A 22,643-nucleotide genomic window follows, 5' to 3' on the forward strand; every position below is an offset into this window, starting at 1 on the left:
GCCAGTTTTTTATGGTCTAGTTTTCTGAATCACTGTAATTGCATATAATAGGTATCAATCTTTTCAGGTCTCATGCCACAAAAACGAATTATGGATGAAATCGTGTTATAGCAATTCTCTTTTGGCACTTAACAATAACTGAATCTCTTTGGGCAGGATCCAAGAATACAACCTTGCTGAACCAAACTTCGCACCATGGTGAGTTGTGTTATAAAGAGACTCTGATGTTCCCATAATATTTTTCTTTGATGATGGTTTATGAGAAGTTCTTGATCCCTGGTGAGTAAATCCATTGTCAAGTCATTCCCCTTTTGAAAGATTCAGAATTTATTTCTTGCCTCAGAGAATAATTTCTAGCCCCGAAGGTAAGTTTTTGCCTGATTATTTGAAAGTTAAGTTCATCTTTCTCCTTCCTGCCTCACCCTATGCCAATAGAAGACATTGATTCTCAGAGAATGTTCGGGTCTGAGGACTAGTCATTCATTACACCTCTGGGAATGGATGGTGGTCTGAGAGCTGTCATTTCCATTTTGAAGGAAGGAGGGGGAGGAGAGCTAGTAAAGAAAAACAGGTGGCAAGATACTACCCCTGCAAGTCATAGCTTGTGTTGGTTACCACAGTAGCATCTGTCAGACAAGAAATGGCTCAATGTTGCAAGTTGCTAGTTTACTTCATTTAAATCTCATTTATACCTAAAATAAGCCACAGGGTCATTGTTTTTATTTTGCATTTCTACTTTCAAAAAAGAATAAATTATTCATTAATCTCCAGTGGCTTCTCAGTTTATTGTAATCCTCCAAAACCGTCCACATTGGATCAGAACTCTAGCTGATTTTTTTTTTCCTTTGTCTGAAAACAGTGATGTGACCATGTCAAATGACTTAGTGGTTCATCTGGCACAAGAAACTGAAACTTTGAATGCTTATCTGAACTTTATCTGAACTATCCTGAGTTTTCTCGGGTTTGTAAAATTGGAACTGAAATCTCATGGAAACTGGCTTCCTCAAGAAGTTTTTGGTGAGCCAGAAATACTGTGAGAACAGCCTTTCCCGTGGTGTTTTGGCAATTTTTACTTTGGCCCCAGGCAGAACCAGGAAGTTCAGAGGTGAATGAGATTGAAAAATAATGAAATGGTAACTGATCTTCTTCTTTTTTTTTTTTTTTTTTTTTACTTAAGAAAAGTTCAGTTCAAAATTCTTTTGAGAACATATCAAGTCAGTCTTAACAGTAATAGGCCTCTTATTATGCATCAGAAGAGATGTGAGATGATGTTAATAATTCAGCCTGTCTGTGGTAGGAAGTTAGAAATGATCATTTCCTCTTGTTCCTCACACTCTTTCATTACAGATTCTATAGAATTATTGATCAGTTTAATTAGCATATTTCCCCTGACATTAACAATATTATGGCAGTTATTTTAATAAATTAACATCAATTTTCCTTACCATCTCTTAATCTAAATTCTTATCATCAGGTAGATTGCATTTCAATGGATTTTCACATTAAGAAGTTTAGAATCCATCGTTAAGAGTTTTTTAATTTTAGTGATGGATTGCTTTAATAGATGCATTGTTACAGATTGTTCTGGAAATCAATTTTCTGTTTGTAAGCCGGGCATCTAGAAGACACATGAATTACATTCGCAGAAGCATCCTGAGGGAGAAGGGCAACTCTTGTGTATTAAGACAGTCGTCCTCAAACCTTAGTTGACCCTTGGCACTTTTAAATAGGGATGCTCTGGCCCCACCCAAGGCAACCCACCAGGTAGCTGACGGTGGAGCCCAGGGGGCTATATTTTTATCAAGTTCCATTGGTAATTTTGACTTGTACCAAAGTCACGCTGTGTCATGTGACTGGCAAGTGTCATGTCCTTGGGCGTCATGAGCTGTTCAGCAGATTGTGAAAACAATTCACAATGACATATTTAGGAGCCTTGACTGCTCCATTTCATACATTATAATCTTCAATCCTCACCCAAAGCTACGTGATGACTCTACTGCCATTTTATGTGTAAGGGACGGAGGCTCAGAGCTTCGGTACTTTTCCTGGTTATTTAGTGATGAAGCTGAAACTCAAATCCTACTCTTTTGCCTTGAAGCTCTGGAATTCTTCCACTATGACACTCAGGTTCTGCAGGCAGAGAAAGGAGGGATACCTGTTTCTACTATTTAAAAAAATTAAAAAGGGATCCATTGTCCAAGAAAGATGTACCATTATAAACTACAGTAACGCCAAGTGTTTATTTCTAAATGACTTAATTACCAAAAGAGACAGAAAGGTAGTTGAGACGGAGTCTACAGATAACTTCCCTCAGACACTTGTTCCAGTTTGTGAGTGCTCAATAAATCCTTCGTGATAGACTATTGACCTGAGGGTTTTTTTTTTCTCTTTTGCAAACCTTTGCAGAACATAGCAAGGAAAGTGCTAATTGTCAATTCTTGAGGCTGTGTTCTCAGTCCCTGGAAAGGATCCATCTTGTTAACCACTCCACGAATTCTATGTTCATTTTTGTACAGAGGCTTGGAAAGCAAAGGGGATCAGAAACCAGGCTGAGTTACTCTGAGTTGATAATATACAATCCCTGTAGAGTTCCAAAAAGCCAAAGTTTATAAACGCCTGAATATTTTCAAAAAAATGTGTTGAAATGAATGCCCACCCCCCCCCCACCCCCACCCCCTCGAGATTCTTACTTCATTGTTTTTGCTGGCCGGGTTTTAAAAGCCGTTTGCCCTCAGTGAACTGAAGGACTGGACTTTGAATCAAGGATGCCCTTTGGATCAGTTGTGTCTGCTCTGTGATTTGTGCAGGATTGGCATCCATCAGCCTGGCCTTCATCCCAGGCATTCACTGGGGGATACAGTCACCGAGGCTAGGACAGGGGTAGGGGGACGTGAGGGCAGAGAGGGGTGATTTCCAAGCTCAAATACAGTCAAGGGGAGAAGTCAATCCCAAGAGGAAAAAGTAAGTGGCGTTTGAACATAACTGAATGTGTGTAAGTTTTCTGAAAAACACCAGAATGTATACAAGCACATGGAGAGCGCCCTTAAGCGGGTTTAGCGAGTGCCATTGGCATTCATACAAAAGATAACCTACCCTGACGCTAACCCTGCCAGTAGTTCAGGGATAATATTTTCACTAGGATGAACTGCTCTTGAACTGTTTCTGTAATTTATTTGGTGCAAATAGGCTTTCCTTCAACATCAGACATGCATGTATTATGGCCACCATTTGTTTATTGTAAAAACATATTTATTATAGCCAATGCAAGCAAAACCCTCCTTCCCACTGGCGTTTGAATTCCCCTGAAGCCTTCTCATACTGTGTACCACAGCCCCAATGATGAAGTACGCGCAAGCTTGTTCCAAGCCATGTCCCATGTTTTCTTTGGACTCACCTCCAAAATCTGTTGCTAAAGAGCAACTCCTAGTGTTTTATGACCTTTTACCATGACGGCGCTCCTCCTTTGGACCTGAAATCATTTTCTTTCTCTTGATGAAAATGTCAAGTGTGTCTGAGGATCTAGTGGGAAAGTGGACATTGGGCTAAATGGGAAGCAGGGAGAGCAGCTGACTGGATATAATAGGACAGACATGTTTTAGGAAACCACAGGAGTTGTAGTAAATATCAGTTGGTAGAATCTACGTAAAGTACAACAATGTATTTTCATCACCATCATTGTCATTAATATTATTTATCCTACATGGAGTTGTCACTACTTAGCTTCTGGACTGATTCTGAAAATGAAAGGTCTTGGATGAGTCCAGAGATGATGGCATCTATGGATGTTAATTCATTCCAGAAATATTTTCTTAAGTGGTTACTATGTGCCAGGCAGTAAACAACCCAGAAAAAATTTTTTTTTTCTTTTGCCAAATCCAATTATTCTTTTTCTGTTTGGAACTACCCAATCCCCATCTTGAATTAGTAAAGCAAATTGCTTTGGGTTTACTCTCAAACTTTTGGATGTCAACAATCTTTTTTGGATACCAAAAGAGTCCAAAGATCTAATGGGCATTTAAAACTTTACTTATGTGCATAATAAGAAAAGTAAATAAAAAATTACTCATCTATTCTTTGGTGAAGGAACATCTTAGATAGAGTTGAAATGATTCTACAAAAGAATGAACACTTCTTTAATAATATCTGTTAGGACTGTTGCTAGCACGCATGACACCTCTGTGCAAATTAGAAGAAAAGTGCCACTTCCTCATGACACTTTCCTTCAGTATGGAATATTGTTATAACAAATGTACAAATCCATGAGATCTACGCCACTCCCTTAGATGGGCTTTCTTGTGCAGTGCACAACTTGCCCAACCATATGCATTAGCTCTGTATGGCAGCAATCTCAAACAGTTTGGAGGAACTGCAAACAAACCAGAACAACACATCAGTATTGATGTGTGTCCTCCTGACAAGGAACAACTGCTGATAATATTGGGTCAGTCACCAAACATTTCCAATAACCTCCTCCTTCAATGTAGTTCTCTCCCGAACATGTATTCCGCTGGGAACCTGAGTGCATCACCAGCATCTAAACAAAAGCTATTTTACTACCCTTTCTCACTAATCATCCTTTTTTTTTTTCGGTAAATTTCCCTAGGCTTTTCCTCAATTGAAAGCTCTGCTCCTCCAACCTACTCTAATTTCACTTTGCTACTCATCGATTATAACCCATTCATGTTCCTGGTTGACTCCTTTTTTATACACCTTTATCAAAATCAGATGGATGAGACAGTCCATGAATTACCTGACCACGCAATTCTGAATCACTGAACTATGTATCTGAACAGTGTGCCATGGAAATTCTAGAATCCCATGATCCCAAACTAGAAAATCCAAATTAATTTTCCTGCACTTGTCCTGAGTGTACATTCTATGTTAGGTACTTACATGGCAGAAAGAGGAAAGTGAATGCAAAATGAGTTAATGAGGGTCTCACCTTTTCTAGCGTCAACATCTAGTAAATAGGAAGCTCTACCTAAAACTTTAGGCTGCTTTGACACTTAGGCATGGACCTCATGTATTTTGGTAAGACAGAACTGAACTGGAGACCTAATTAAATTTAAAAGCTTTTGCACAGCAAAGGAAACCATCAACAAAATGAAAAGACAACCTACTGAGTAGGAGAAAATATTTGCAAATTGTATGATCGATAAGGGGTTGATATTCAAAATACACAAATAGCTCCTACAACTCAACATCAAAAACAGGCCAATTTAAAAATGAGCATAAGTCCTGAACAGACATTTTTTCCAAAGAAGACATGCAGATGGGCAACAGGCACATGAAAAATGCTCAACATCATTAATCATCGAGAATTGCAAATTAAAACCACAATGAGCTATCACCTCACACCTGTCAGAATGGCTGTCATCAAAAAAGAACACAAATAAATGCTGGGGAGGGCGTGGAGAAAAGGGAACCCTCATACACTGTTGGTGGGAATGTAATTTAGTGCAGTCACTATGGAAAACAGTATCGAGGCTCCTCAAAAAACTAAAAATAGAACTACCACATGACCCAGCAATTCCATGCCTGGGTAGATATCTGAAAAAAAGAAAACACTAATTTGAAAAGATACATGCACCCCAATGTGCAAAGCAGCATTATTTACAATTGCCAAGATATGGAAGCAAACTAAGTGTCCATCAACAGACAAATGGATAAGGAAGATGTTGCATATATATATATATAATGGAATATGACTCAGCCATATAAAATGATATTTTGACATTTGCAAAAACATAGATGGACTTGGAGGGTATTATGCTAATTAAAGTAAGTCAGACAGAAGAAAACCCCCAAATATTGTATGATTTCATTTATATGAGGAATCTAAAAAATAAAACAAAATAGTGAATATGATTTTTTAAAAGACCCAGACTCACAGAGATAGAGAACAAACCAGTGGTTACCAGGGGGGAGAGAAAAGAGGGAATGAGTAAAATAGGGGTAGGGGATTCGGAGGTACAAAAAATTATGTATAAAATAAGCTACAAGGATAAATTATAAAACACAGGGGATATAGCTAATATTTTATGACTATAAATGGAGAACAACCTTTAAAAATTATAAATAACTATATTGTACACCTGTTAACGTATAATATTGTATCTTAACTATACTTCAATAAAAAAAATCCAAACATAACAACAACAACAAACTGAACTAGTTTCTCAGAATTTGGTTGATTTCAAGGTGTCAGCTTCTAAAAACAAGAGCTTATCTCATTTTTATCTCAATCCAAGACCGATCTGGAATGCCTGAATGTATACAATGCTCCTACTGAACACATGAATCCTTTAAATGACAGTGTTTAGAGACATTTGAAGGAACTTTAGTGTCTCATAGTACCCAGCAGTTGACATTGTCATTTAGGGCAGACTTGAGGGACAAAATTGTCAGTAATTCTCACAAAATTTTATCCATTGGAGTTTTTATTTGGAAAGTTTGGTTTGTTTATTTCTCAACTGCCGATTGGTTAATTCTGCAATATGATGAGAAAAAAACATTATCAACTGCCACCTTTCATTCCTTCTTTTTCTACCTTTTCTCTATCCTCGACTTATTTCTACTTTAAAATCGTAGTCTAGTCTGTGGCACAGCTGTTCCAACGCGTATAGCCGGAAATTGCTACCCCTCAAAGTCTCGTGTATGTTAACTTTATCTGTCCTCAGTTGTTTGGATGAAATAAAGATATGTGTGTATACAGTAAGGAAAGGACTAGGAGAGGTCCCCCCCCCCCGCCCCCGAGCTGTGCTCCAAAAATGCTGAGCTTCTATGGAAGAGACTTAAGCATTGCAGGGAGTTAAGATCAGGGACCTAGCAGGAGAGATTCATGGCATCCCATTCTCAGTTCCATCAGAAGAGCCCTGCTTTTATGTGTCTAATAACTTACATATATGGAAGGCAGGATTCAACAGCCGCAGCAAATTTAAAACCCATTTGCTTTGAAAATGCATTACCATGTGTCCCTTAAGTAGTTACTCTGTGTCTACTCCAACCTAACCATTGCCTGCACCTAAATCCTCATCTCCTCAAGGGTAGGCATTCTGTCATAATCAACTCTTTGGGTGGCATAATACTTCTTAAGTAAGCAGGTACACAATAAAACCATTAAAATAATTTTATTCATATCCACTGAAAATAAAGCAGCTGTCACATTTTTAATGTAATTTATAAGGATATCAGTTAGATTTAGAGTAATCAAGACTGATCAGAAAGGAATAGGGCAATCATAATTATAAAGTGAACAATTTTCAAAGAAGAACAAATGTTTTAAAAAATGTAATGAATGCCTGGCATGCCTCCATGACATTGTCTCAAAATGGCATTTCATGTTCTGAAACACTGCATGACTCTAAAAGCAACAATATTTCAAGGAGCATTCTTTATTACTTAATTGCACTTCTGTGTCCTTTTACACTGACGTCCAGGTGCACTTATTTGTCATCTAAGAGAAGAAAGAAATCGCTTTGCTTTTCGTGTACTGTAGAATGTAGTCTGAAAAAAATGTTCTTATACGTCAAATGCCCAGACCTGTTACAAAAATAGAAAATGGTAGAGTGCACTTCTAATGTCCATTATGCATCCCCTTGAAGCCGGGCAGAGTCATGTGACTTGCTTTTACAGCTGACCTGTGACAGGAAGTCACACGTGCCCTTCCATGTGCAAAGTTTAAGGGGCAATGTGTCCTTCCGCCTTCTCCCTTCCTTCTGTGACAGTTATCTACATCCCTGAGTGAGGCTGATAATGAGGAAGGGAGACTCAGCTGACCATTATGGGCACATAGTGTGAGCAGGAAACACAAACAACCGCAACAACAACTTGGGTGTTTTAAGCACAGGGGTGAGAGTGAAAAAGTGGCTTGGGGATGTATATTTTTATTTTTGCGTGTGGACTCTGAGTCCAAATGTGCTATCAGACTCCTTTGTGGTCTTTCTGTGATCTGGGCCAAGTCACGATGTACAAAAACAAACCACATTGGTTTCCAGTCCCCCCAAAAAATCAGAGAAGGGGGAGCCACAGCTGGTACAGCTGTGGCAACAACCTTATTGTTAGAGAACAGGGTGTCTAACTTATGCATCTAAGAAGTTTGATTCTGAAAAAGAGAGACTCTCCATACCAGGGCAGGGCATTTGCCATTTAGTAAGACTCTATTCTTATGTATATTTGTTGATTAGTTATTTTGTTTTCAAAAATCTGGATTTCAGTTTAAATCTCTCATTTTTTACTAATTTAACCAGAATTATTAAATTCTAGAGTCTAGATTTAATGCTACCTTGGACCAACTTACTTTAATCATCTGGGGACCCAGCATTCAACGCTTTCCAGCCCACAGGTTATGTGTGGGCCCGTGATGGAGACTATCTCAGAGTTCTTCTTGGTTAAGCATTAATCGCACCCTCATTGCCTCCCATGGAAAACTTGCCAGGAGCCCAAGCCAATATTTAGACTATTGACATTAATTCCATCCCTCCCCTTCTCTAAGGTGGTATACAGTAACCTCTAAGATCGAATTGTTAGACAAGGAAAAACATTTTCAGATTTCTGATAATTTTATATTTCATTTTATGCCAAAAATTTAAATTTACATTCGGCATTTGCTACAATCACATGGCCCTCCACAGCTACCCAAGCGAGCAGCCAGCAGAAACAGGAAGTTTAATAAAACCCTATACTTCCATAAAATGGAGTCTGAAATGTGTCATGGACTAGGGCCTCCCCCTACCAAACTGATAAAATAACATTTTCTTTTAGAAGTTGTTTATTACTCTAAATATATTTCATCCTTTAAGTGACAAAAGGAAAGGACACTTCTAATAGTTGTAGTCTTTGATATGAGAATACATGTGAAGGTACTTTTTCATCATTAATTGCCACACTATTTCAAAATAATTCTTTTTCATATATATTTACCAATTTCAAATAAAGCATAACTTTTGTTTAATGGTCTTTATGGTAATGAACTGTGATGTTTTTTCTGTATATTATACATTATCATGCTTTCTGCTTATCAGAGAGAAAAAATTTCACTGTGATCTTTTTATTGAACATATAACTATAGTTCTGTACTAAGAAGTGATAATTTAGAAAAATAATATGATTCTGAAATACACACCAGAGGTTGTAGATGAGGCTCTAAAGTAAACTGCTCTTTATGTTTTATAAGGACTATGCCCTTATTTGTAAAATTTAATTGAACAGGATTGAAAGTAAGTTGTAGATAGTCACAAAGGAAGGAAGGAATGTAACTAAGGGTAAGAAATGAAAGCAGTGAAAAAATTCAAAGAGAGTGTTATTAGTCATAGGAACTCTTTAAATACAGAATTTTGTGGGGAAGGTAGAGCTCAAATGGTAGAGTGTATGCTTAGTATGCAGGAGGTCTTGGGTTCAATCCCCAGTACCTCCTCTAAAAATAAATAAAATATTTGCAAATCATATGTCTGATAAAGGGTTAATATTCAAAATATATAAAGAAATCATACAATCAATACTTTTAAAAAACAAACAATTTGACTAAAATATGACCAGAGGACCTGAAAGAACAATTTTTCCAGAGAAGATGTACAAATGGCCAGTAGGAACTCATAAAACAACAGAAAAGTTACTCAACATCACCAATCATCAAATGCAAATTAAAAGCACAATGAGATATCATCTCACACCTGTTAGAATTACTATCATCAAAAAGACAAGAGATGACAAGTGTTGGTGAGTATGCGGAGAAAAGGGAACTGTTATGCATTACCATGTTGGTGGGAAAGTAAATTGGTGGAGCCATTTTGGAAAATAATATGGTGGTTCCTCAAAAAATTAAAAATAGAACCGCTGGGTGCAGGGAGAGGATACAGCTCAGTGGGAAAATGTGTGCTTAGCATACATGAAGTCCTAGGTTCAATCCCCAGTACCTCCATGAAAAATAAATATATAAACCTAATTATCTCCTCACTCTAAAAAAAACTTAAAGAAAAAAAATGGGACTGCCCTATGATCCAGTAATCTCACTTCTGAGTGTTTATACAAAGGAAATGAAAATGGGATCCCAAAGAGGTATCTGCATTCCTATGTACATTGCAGCATTATTTGCAATAGCCAAGACATGGAAACAACCTAAATGTCAATTGATGGATAAATGGATAGATATGGAATATTATTCAGCCATGAAAATAGAGGTACTGCCACCATTTGTGACACTATGGATGAACCTGGAGGACATTATGCAAAGTGAAATAAGTCAGACAGAGAAACACAGATACTGTATGATTTCACTTATATGTGGAATCTAAAAAAATGTTGAACTCATAGAAATAAAGAGTAGATTGGTGGTTTCCAGGGGCTGGGAGATGGGGGAAATGGGTAGATTTGGAGGAAAGGGTACAAACTTACAGTTATAAAATGAGTAAGTTCTGGAGATCTAATGTACTGCATGGTGACTGTAGTGAATAACACTGCATATCTGAAGGTTTCTAAAAGAATAGCGTGTTCTCATCACACATACACACAAAAGGTGATAGATGTGTTAACGAACCTCATTGTGGTCATCATTTCACAATATATATGTATAGTAAATTATTACATTGTACACCTTAAACACAATGTTCTATGTCAATTATATTTCAATAAAACTGTAAAAACATAAAATTAACTGTCAAAAAATGCAAAAATTTAGGGAAAGAAATGAAAATTAAAGCAGTGATATGTCTTTTTTACTTATCAGCATAACAAGGATCAAAGAGTTCGAAACTATATAATTGGTGGGAATGTCTGGGAATTAGAAACTTTCATACGTGGATTTCGAGAGGATGGCTAATCTCACCCACTTCTGTGGGTGAGTAGCTATCCATAAATTGAGAAGCATCTATAATCTTTGGCCCAGCAATTCCATTGTTAGGAATTTATTCCACAAATACACTTCAAACTATTTATTTATTCCACAATTATACTTGAAACTATTTATGTACAAGGGTATTTACTTCAGCATTATTGGCAACAGCAAAAAGTATTAGAAATAACATAAGTGCCAATCTTAATGCGGCTAACTAATTTAATACTGAAACATGTACAATGAAATACTATGCAGCCATTAAACTTAATGAGGGAGTTCATTAGTATGTCATGATAGCTCATTAGTACATAATAATATGAGGCCATCTCCAAGAACATTGCTGTTTTTTTTTTTTATTTTAATTTTGTTTTTAACCTTCTCCAACAATATTGTTAAGCAAGATATAGAACAGATCGAGAAGTGCATGGCAATGATACAGGAGAAAAACAAAAGATATAAAAAGACAAAAAGAGTGGCAAACATAGGATAAATATCTCTGTGAAAAAGAAATTCAATAGCCCGAGGTGGCCTGAAAATATGGGTCCTCCTGGGCTCCAAGACTCCACGAAGCACTTTCCCGGAGACGGCACAGTCAAAGCACGGGGGCTTTGGCATAAGATTGCCTGGGGTCAACGTCAGTGTTTTAGCTGCATGACCTGGAGCAAGAGAAGTCTCCTAACTTCTTTATGCCCTGAATTGAAGAGATGCTGAAAGATCATATGAATATTAAGCAGAAGAAAGAAAGCTGCAGTATTAATATTAATACCAGACAAGATAGATTTGAAAGCAAAAAAGCATTGCTAGGCTAGATGAAGATGTATGTCGCACGATAATAAAAGTAATGATCCATGGAGAATATATATCATGAACTGCTGTAAACTTAACATAACTTCAAATTATATTCAATAGACAAAAAAAAAAAAAAAAGAATATAGAAGTGTTAAATAAAGAACTTTATATAGCTCTATACCCCCCTGGAATAAAAATATACATTTCTTTCAAATATATGGAATATTTATTTTTTAAAAAAATTGATCATGTGCTAGACTATCAAAGATATCTCAAAACATTACAAGAAATTAATATTACGTGGGACTACATTTTCTGATCACAATGCAATTAAATAAGTAATCAACATTAAAAAATAGTTTGAAAGAACCCATATATGTTTGGATTTTAAAATATATTTCATGCGTTAGAAAAATATTTAAATATATATAACAATAAGGGAGGGTATAGCTCAAATGGTAGAGCACATGCCTAGTATGCATGAGGCCCTGGGTTCAATCCCCAGTACCTACTCTAAAAATAAATGAACCAATTATCTCCACCTCCACAAAATAAAAAAACACTGTAAAAAATTAAATATATATATATATAAAACAAGGAAATTAATACTATGCATAACACTTGAGGGATATAGCAAAAGGGTACTTGGTTGCAAAAGTAGAGCCTTTAACATTTTCAAAACAGATTTAAAACAAATCTGTTAAGTGTTCAACTCAGGAAGCTAGGGGCAAAAAAAGAAAACAAAAAAGTATATATAATTTAAGAATATATATTTTAGTACTTCTTTTCTTAAATAAAAGTACAAGTGCAAATTAATAAGTGGAAAATAAAGAAATAATATAGAATATTAATAGGCCTATGAGCTAAAACTTTGATAAAAGATTTTTAAAAATAAAGAGCACATGTAACTAGTAATAAAAGGAGACATAAATACAGACACCATAGAAATATTATAAATAATAAGAACATACTAAGTCAATTAAAAATTTAGAAAAAATGGTAATTTTCTATAAAAATTAAAATGACCGAAGTTGACTGGAGAGGAAAAACAGAAACCATGAATCAACCAATAATTATTAAAGAAATTAAAAGTCCCTTTCCAAAGACACCAAGTCAAGACATCTTTACAGGTGTTTTTTAACAAGCTTTCTAAAAACAAATGTCTACTATTTCATGTAAATTGTTTATGATAAAAGTCCAAGAAGAAAAGCTGGTTGGTTCAACTTGTGAAGCCAGTATGTTGTTGATACCCAAACTAGGCAATGACGTTAAAAACTATAGAACAATTCTTATATGAACATAGAAATAAAAATCCTAAATAAAATATTACAAGTTGAATTCATCAATGTATCAAAAATACATACACATTGTGTTTAAGTAATGTTTATTCCAGGAGAGCAAAGCTGTTTTAACATCAGAAAATCTATCAATCATATTAGCACATGATCAAATCATAGATGCAGGTAAAGGTAATAATACTGACTTTATTGATTTATTTAACAAATATTAACACTAACTATGTGCTAAGCCTTGCCTGGGCAATGGGGATATGACAGGTAAATACAGAGAAAAATTCTCTGCCTCACAGATTTTACATCCAAGTGGATGAATGTGATAATCAAATAAATAGATGGCTAAATGGTATAAAGTCACAATGTAATAATCGCTACAAAGAAAAACAAAGAATAATGAGATAAAATGTGATGCACAGTGTTATTTTGAGAAGATACCTGGATGAGGTGAGGAAGTGAGACAAACAAAATTTTTTCTGAGAGAGCAAATCCGGCAAAGAGAATTGTGGGAGCAAAGACTCCAAGGTAGGAAGCTGCTTGGACCAAGGATCAAGGAGGAACATTTAGAAGCATGCTTGCACGCATAAGGAGCAACAAAACGGATGGAGGAACCGAGCAAAGGTAAGAGATTGGAGAGATTGCTGGAACCCAGATCATGTATGGTTTTGTATGCCAAAATAAGGACTTTGGATTTTATTCTAAATGTGCTGGGAAAAGCTTGGAGGGTGTTCAGAAGAGGAGTTACAAGATCTGACGTGTGTTCTAAATAACCTCTCTGACTCTCATGTAGCCAAGAGGCAGGTATAACTGATATCAAAACCAATCAAAAGGGGAAGCCCAGTTAAGAGAAAATGGTGATACCCCAGATGAAGTGACTTAGTGGCTTATATTAGGGCAGTTGCAGCAGTGAGAGTGATTAAACTGATTCATGGATAAAATCTGGTACCAAATGCCTTGTCCAGGGCTTTCCAGAGGAATAGAAATATATATGCTTTATTATAAGGAAATGGCTTGCACAGTTATGGAGGGTGACAAGTTTTAAAATCGATGGTCAGCAAGCTAGAGACTCAGGATAGCTAATAGTGTAGTTCTGGTCCAAGTCCAAAATCCTGAGAACCGGGAGAGCCTGTGATACAATTCCAGCCTGAGGGCTGCTAAGCTTGAGACCCAGAAGGAGCCAATGGTTCAGTCTGAACCTGAAGGCAGGAAAAAATAAAATACACATCCTGTCTCAAAGGAAGGCCAAGAAGAAGGAGTTCTCTTTTACTCACTAGAGGGTTAACCTTTTGTTCTCTTTTGGCCTTCAACTGATTGGATGGGGCCAACCACATTAAGGACTGCCATCTCCTTTACTCACCTATCCATTCAAATGTTAATCTTGTCCATATGCAGAATAGATAAACAAGATTATACTGTATAGCACAGAGAAATATATACAAGATCTTGCGGTAGCTCACAGCAGAAAAAAAATGTGACAATGAGTATATGTATGTTCATGTACAACACTGGAATTTGACACAACATTGTAAAATGACTATAACTCACTTAAAAAAATGTTAATCTTTTCCAGAAACTCTTATCACGGACAATCCAGACTGTTGACCAAAATGTCTAGGCACTTCATGGCCCAGTCAAATTGACTCATAAAATTAACCATCACAGCAAACTAGGACTAGTAAAGACTGTCTATGGAAAATCTGTAGATTATTACATACAGAGGTGAAATTTTAGAAGTGTTCTCAGCTGCAACAAGGATATCATGATAACCACTTGTAGTCAACAGTATGTTAAAGGTCTCATCCAATGCAATATGAGGAGAAAAGGTTAAGTAGTATAAAATTTGAAAAAGAAACAATAAATCTTTCCTTATTTATAAAAAAAAAGAAAGAAAGAAAAAATGATTTTAAACAAAGAAAAGCGAAGAGCTCATAAAGCGACTAGAACTAGTAAGAAAGTAACCTAGCAGCATGCTAAAATCATTGTCACTTCAACAAAACAATAATAACCAGCTAGAAAATTAAATAGGACCAAAAAAAAAAAACCCATAAAATACCTAGTAATAAACCTAGTATATGACGTTTAAGACCTCAGAAAGGAAAACAAAATATGTTTGAAAAACAAAAAAGATTTGTATACAGACATACACGGTTACATTCAAGAATTGTAAAGATGTCAATCTCCCTCCAAAAAAGTCTATAAACTTAATAATGTTCTAACCAAAATCCAAGAGACTTTGTGAAACTTGACAAGTGAATCTTAAAATGACTACGGAAGCACAAAGCATCAAGAATCGCCAAAATAAATTTGAAGAAGAATAAGTTGGGGGAGGGGGAAATTTGCTTGAGCAAATATACCAGGAATTTACAGAGCTATAGAAAATGAGACAGTGTGGTATTGACATAGGAAGAGTCAAATAAACCAAAAGAACATGACAGAGAGCCCAGAAATAGACACTCATGATGTGGAAACTTGGTATCTGGCCAAGGTGGCGCTACAAATCAATGAAGAAATGCCGGGCTATTCAGTAAATGGTACTAGAACAATGGGTTAACCACATAGAAAAAAAATCAAGTAATATTGGATCCCATTCTCACACCATATACAAAAATGAATTGCAGATGGATTAGAGATCTGAAAGTCAAAAGCAGCAGCTTTTGGTAGAAAATATGGAATACCTTCATAATATTTAGATGTGGAAAATTTTCTTAGACAAGACACACAAGAGCGAAAGATTGGTAATTTGCTGACACCAAGATAAAATTTAAAAACCTCTTATGTTCAACCAAGACACAGAAACAAAGTGAAAAAATAAACCATCACCTGCAAAAAGTCATGTAAATGACAAAGGAATTAATTATATTTTGTAACCCGAGAGAAGAATGAACAAAGTTCATTCACAAGCAATTCGAAGAGAAAGTAACCTGTGAATAAGACACATATGAAAAGATACTCAAACTACTAATAATTAGGGGGGGAAAAGAACAGTGAGATATTATCTCAAATGGACAAAATTTACATTATGACAGTACCAAGAGTTGTCATGGTTGCAGCATAATAGTAACTCTCAAACACTGCTAGTCAGCATGTGAATTGATACCACTGCTTTGGAGAGCAGTTTTGAAATATCTGGTAAAGCTGATCTTTATACTCTCCAACTTAGCAATTCCTCCACGAGGTATATAACTTGGAGAAAATTTGTGTAGAAGTGAACGGATGCAAAAATCTTTATTTCAACATGGTTTCTAGTAAAAAAAATTAAAAACAGAAAAGTCATTCAATAGGAGAGTATATTAATAAATTATAATATAGTCATATAGTGGAATACTATATAGCAGTTTAAAAGAATGCGCTAAGATGAGCAGTGAAAGTAGAGACTGAGGGAAAAAAGCAAATTGCAAAGTGAAACTTACAACCTGATGCCTTTTGAGTAAACTTTAAAAACCGGTAAACATAACCACATTATGTCGCATTATCCTCACTGATGGATATATAAATATTGAGTGAAGATATAAATTAGGCATGGGACTCATAAAACCCTAAGTCTGTGACTATGGTAGGAAGGCAAGATTATAATGCCGTCAAGAAGGGACACTCCAATGACACTCCAATGACCTGTTAAGTTTCAAAAATTTGGAGCAAATATAGTCACTTTGCTATACTTTCGTAAAGCTGTGTGGTGACTGGGGTGCAAAGGTGTTCATTGTGTGTTATTCTCCATAGGGCTGCCCTGCTTCAGAGGGCAGCCAATCACATCATAATCATTATGAAAGGTGTCCCACGGAGCTGTGAGGGCCACAGCCTGTGTGGTTCAATAATGAAGCAGTGTGTTAGCTCTACATTTGAAATGTTTCAAAAGATTTTGAAACATTTAATGAGGTGGGAAAGCAAAGTGCCTAACAGAATGTACCGTATCCCATTATTTGTTTTATGTATTTATCCATGTGTAAGCCTGACGCAGCTCTGAAAGAACAACAAGACACTGCTACTGGTTGTGCTCGCTGTATTTACAGGACAAGGAAATGAGAGACGTACTTACTGTGTATTCTTTTGTACCTATTGACTTTTATTTATTTAAAAATTAAAGTAATTTAAGTGTAAAATACACTTTTACTATGTATTTTTATTTTGTAGTCTTCCATAAAACCTTTACTTGGAAGTCATCGCACCTTAAAAAAGTCACCTCCCTTTCTTTTTCCTCCAGACTCCATTATATGTGAGCACTTTAACGACTGGGAGGGAAGTGTTTGAGCTGCTTGTTAGTCGGTCAGTTATACAGTGTGTGGTTCTAGGTAACTGTGTGACTGTGACTCCAAACCTAGAGTTCTTTATTTGTTTATTTATATTTATACACACACACATACACCTACCCCATACTGCCCTGGGATGGTTTCAAGAAATTAAGAACTGAATTGGGTGGTTTTTAAAGCATACAACATATTGATCCCACTTTTTCCGCAAATGTCATAAACAGCCCATATCTTCTGGCCTCTCACCTGGCCTTTTGGAGGCCAGGACCATTTCATATTTGTCTTTTTATCCTCAGCATGTGAATAAATGTTTGATAAATAAATGAATAAAGGTACACTTCTCAACATATTCTTTATATTTAGAATATGATTACCCACCATGGACCATACCTTTCTAGGGTAAACGTAATACTTCTGAGAAACCTGAACTATCTTCATGGAAGCTGATTTGTTAGAGAATCAGATACTGTAATTTTCAAATAAAATACATTTCAACTAGGATGATTTAAACCGGAAGTATCAGAGATACAAAACAATTGCCTATAATGGTTAGTTCCCTCTCAGATGGGAACGAACTTGGAAGGTAAGGCTTATACTTAAATGAAGGACTATGGAGAAGTTTCAGGGTTTGAAAATAAGTGAGCTGAACAGATTTCCCATTCCTTCAACTTCTTAAGGCAGGCTACAGCTTTCAGAAAGTGCAAACTCAATACTGGAATTCACTGAGCTGGGTTTTTTTTTTTTTTTTTATCCCTATTTACTGTGTGGCATCAACTTCAGAAGCTTTATTAAAACAGTTGTGTCAGATGCCTTGATGAGTTAATGCCCAACTGGGTTTTAAAGTCTTAATTCTTCATTCAAATAGTAATTAAACTCCAAAGCTTAACTCAGTTAAAACTTTTTTTTCCTTCCATTGAACAGGTCTCATGCTTGTCACGGCAGGGGGTTCCTAAACTCTCTAAGCCCTGATTAAAATATTTTTTACAAACATAATACACAGTCACCTGATCTTATGTGGCTTTTTTTTTTTTTTAATCTTACGGGAAGAATGTAAACTGTTGACAAGAAACAACTTTATTTCCTTTTCCACTAATTTATTTAATTCTGCCAGTTAATTTTACTGAAGATTTATTTCATCAAAAAAGCAATTCATACTTACTAGAAAATTTGCAAAATACAGAAAAGTAGAATGTGAAAAATAAGTAAAAAGAATCTATAATCCCTTCACTTAAAGATAACTCCTACTTAAAAGTTGATGCTTTTTGTTTCCATTTAGTCTTTTCTTCATGCATAGTTATTTTTGGTTTGGTTTTTCCATCATTATAACACACCACAGGAAGCATCAGCTTTTGTTTTGTCTTTTGTTTTGTTTTTAAGAAAGGGATACAAGCTAAACAAAATGTTTTAGGCCAGTAGGGCCAACCTAATTTTTTTTTTAAAAGCAAGATCAACTAAATCAACTTTGGTTGTATTTTCTTTGGCATGATTCTTAATTAGTTTCTTTAGTTTGTTCTGATGTAGGGCTTCAAAGCTGTGTGTTGGAGCAGAAAGAACAGGGAGTTTGCCACCTCACCAACCTAGGTTTGAATTCTAGTTTCACCTCTTAGTAACTATATGTATTAAGTATGTTCAGTTTAACAGATATGTACATGGTCCATTTTTTGGTGTGACAGTTGTTAATCAATCTGAAGCAATGTGTTTGACCTCTGGGAATCCCCGTTCCTTACCTTGTGAATTGAGAGTAATGCACCTTTCCTCGCAGGGCTAACGAGAGTACTGAGGCAACAAGTGAAGGATGTGCACCACCAAGTCCAAATTCAGGAAGGGTGACATTTTCGTCACCTAGAAGGAGCTTCATAGATTTTAAACACACTAGCATCAAATTGCACAAGCTATTAAGACAGAAATGAAAGTGGTTCATTCAACAAAGGAGTTAATTCACCCTCAAGAAAATGTTTTAAGTCCAACAACAAAAGGACTTCCAAAAGATTTCACACTAGCTGCTCTGGGCTCAGAAGATCTGTAGAAGACCAGCAAGTTGAGACAGAAGAAGAGGAAGGAGGGGGTGGGTAGGATGAGAGGAGAAGGAAAAAAGGAAAGACGGAAGGAAGGGAGATAGGAAGAAAGGAAGAAGGAAGGTAGGAAGAAGGAAGGGAGGGAGGAAGGGAGGGAGGAAGGAAGGGAGGGTGGAAGGAAGGAAGGAAAGAGGAGGAAAAAGGAGAGAAAAGTGAATTTGTCTCTGACAGAAAGACTAAAGAAGTATGTGCAGGGTGAATTGATTAGAAAAAATACAGGTGTCTGTAAGTAGCTGAAGGATATAAATCCTTAGGATTTATTTATAATTTATATCCTTCAGCTACTTACAGACACCTGTATTTTTTCTAATCAATTCACTATGACCGTCAGACGAGAAGGAAATATCAGAGTAGCTGCGTGACTGGTGACAGTAAAGAATGAATTGGTTTCACAGCTGGGTGGGGTGATCGCTGTGACTGTATTAAAAAACACAGACTCTTTGGAACGAAAAGTAGACCAGTAACTGTCCTCTTCTGACATGGAAATCTGAAAAGAGATTGTGTTACCTCACGTCCATTGGGTTAATTACCTTGTGGGAATAATCTGATCTAAGTGACCGAGTATTATCAAAAACATCCTAGCGTTGGCCAAACTGTCACACATAGTATCCTTCATCTCATTTCCCTCCCAGAGCACCTCTAAAAGGAAAAGGAGTTAAGGGCAGGTGAGGGAGAAAAGCAGTGCTACGCCTTCCTCCCACTGAGGTTAACTAGTGATTGTCGTGAAATAAATAACCTCATTATTAGGCTTGTATTTCTGGTCTTTTAAATAAACACCAACAGAAAAGTCATACACATTTTATAACAAAATGTATTTATCTGGCAATACTAAGTTGCATTAACTTGGAGCTGTGCTTTCTTCATTGTTTTTAAAAGAGTACTTTTTTTAAATTGAAGTTTAGTCAGTTACAATGTGTCCATTTCTGGTGTACAGCCATAATGTTTCAGTCATATATATACATGTACATTTATTTGTTTTCATATTCTTTTTCATTATAAGTTACTACAAGATAATAAATATAGTTCTCTGTGCTATCCAGAAGAAATCTGTTTTTTTATCTTTTTATATATAGTAATTATGTTTAAAAGTTTAAGTAAGTGTTAAATGCACAGTAGTGTATAAATGCTAATGAAGAGATGAAACTATGAACTTGAACTTGGGTTTGGGGGCAGACAGAGGGCTACCGGGATAGACTTAATGGGATTCAGTAACCAGACAGCCAGCTACGTTTCAGCTCTGCTCAGATCCCTCCTCACTAAAGCAATGCTGCTTTTACTATAAAGAAGTGGAAATTCTTCTGATAAGTTTTTCAACATAATTATTGAAATTCACATGTGGTACTCTTTTCTTAATTCTCTGGCTTATAAGTTTTTTGGTTTTTGTTCTTTTAAGATTTTATCTTTTTAAAGAGAATTGCCAGCTTGGTGTATTTTCTACCAAATCAAAAGTATAAGCATTTTGGTGGCACGTTGAAATATATTTTATATTCTCTCTCTCCACTGTTGCCCTCTCAGGTAGGTTTGAGTTTGTCTTTCAGGTAAAGAATGGACCAAAATTAGGACTTTTTCCATTCCTTAACAGCTATAGTTTTTACTGCTTTTCATCAATTTTAATTCTTTTTTTCCCCCTGAAATGTGAAAAGCTCCATCTCAGAGAATTTTAGTCTGAGATATCTCTCCCATATATTGTAGATGATTTCTTTTCATGAAATTTGAAAAGCGCTAATCAAAGGCATTGAAAATAAAAAATTTAAAGGTACAAAATAAAGATACAGAATATGTACCTATATTTAAGGTAAAATTAGATTAGTAAGAAAGTAACATCAAAACAGAAAAGCAATTTCCGCATGAAGCCAAAAAAAGTTTTTAAGATATTTGAAAGCAAAAAAATTCAAGTAGGAATGGAAACAAAAAAATGAAATCGATGCACAAGATGGACTGTGTTTAGGGAATAATAACTTTTAGAAGAAAAAGGGACAAGAAGAGGCAGATAGCCTAACAGCAGTCCTTTGTGATGCCCTATTTCTAAGTGTTTTCTTTAAGAATGAGGTTTTAATTATCAAAAGAATGTTTAAAAGGCATCACGCATATACAAGTATTACTTAAAATAATCTATTGTGAACACCATGTATCAATCATTTTATACCTTTGAAGTTTAAACTTTGACATCCTCAAAGCAATGAAGAAAAATCAAATTCAAGCCCCAGGGTATAAACACTAACAGGGAAAGGTCAGGTTGACTTTTTTTTTTCCCATGTTGATGATGGTGAGAGTGGGTTTAATTCTTTATTGAACAATGTGGACCTTTATTTTGATACAGTTTCTCTCCTTAGAAAATTGGATGAAAAGGGCCGACTTACAGCAGACAAGAGAACTTCTTGCTGTAAGGAACGAATGTAATGCTTAATCAAATTTTTCATAGCTTGAGAAGTGCCACAGAAATCCACATAGATACGATAGAATGCCAACTGGCTTGGGCACAAAGCTCCCAGCTTTGTTGAAAACATCCAAATGCAGTGAAAATATGACATTTCTTTAAATATCTTCCTCTCTCTTTTTGGGTGTATTGCAAATATTTTGATTATGGGTTCCCCACCCCACACACTCTCCCCAATTTACTAATAACATCAACAAATATTATAGTTCTGAATTCCTTGGCTTGCTGTAACTGGCATAACATGTTTATTCTTCTTCCAAGAAATATTTTATGTCTAACCTTTCTTAATATTCTGATGCATGCTGATAACAAAAGGGTCTCCAATACTTTTTGTGTTTCGGATTAGAAAAGAGAAAAAAAGAAGATATCACACATCACGTACTGTCCAAAATAAACAAAACTGAACTGCTTTCAAGCATCTGGTTTGCTGTAGCTTTCAAAGTGCTGGGACCTTAAAGGAGATTCTTTTAAAAAAGGACTTTAGCAATGGAGTATAGTAAAGGAATAAAGATTAATATTAAACAGAAAAAACTTGTTTGGGCATTTGTTTCTTCATCAGCTATGCTCTGTAATTTCTTCTCTGTTCTTGTTTAAAAACTTGTGAATAGAAAGTTCTTATTTCAAATAATTGCAATGATGTTTCTCCTTGATTAATTAGAATCACCCTTTAGATTAGAAAATGATGATGATACAATATATTGATCTAATATTAGCTTTCAGTGAAAAATAATATATCATTAGTCTTAACTGTTATTTGGCCTGCAGAAGTAATACAGGCATTTTTTTCTACTTTTTCCCTCCATTTTCAAAATATGTTATAGTTTCAATTATGAATCACTTATCAAATCGTTTCTTCCCTTCATGTAAGGAAAAAAATTGCAACATCCTATTTCCAGACTTAGAGATTTTTCACTTCTAATAGAAATAATTTTGTAGCAAAAAAACTGAAATAATCCAGATCCTAATGCACAG

The sequence above is a fragment of the Camelus bactrianus genome, chromosome 34 (genome assembly GCF_048773025.1).
Source record: "Camelus bactrianus isolate YW-2024 breed Bactrian camel chromosome 34, ASM4877302v1, whole genome shotgun sequence".
NCBI lineage: Eukaryota > Metazoa > Chordata > Mammalia > Artiodactyla > Camelidae > Camelus > Camelus bactrianus.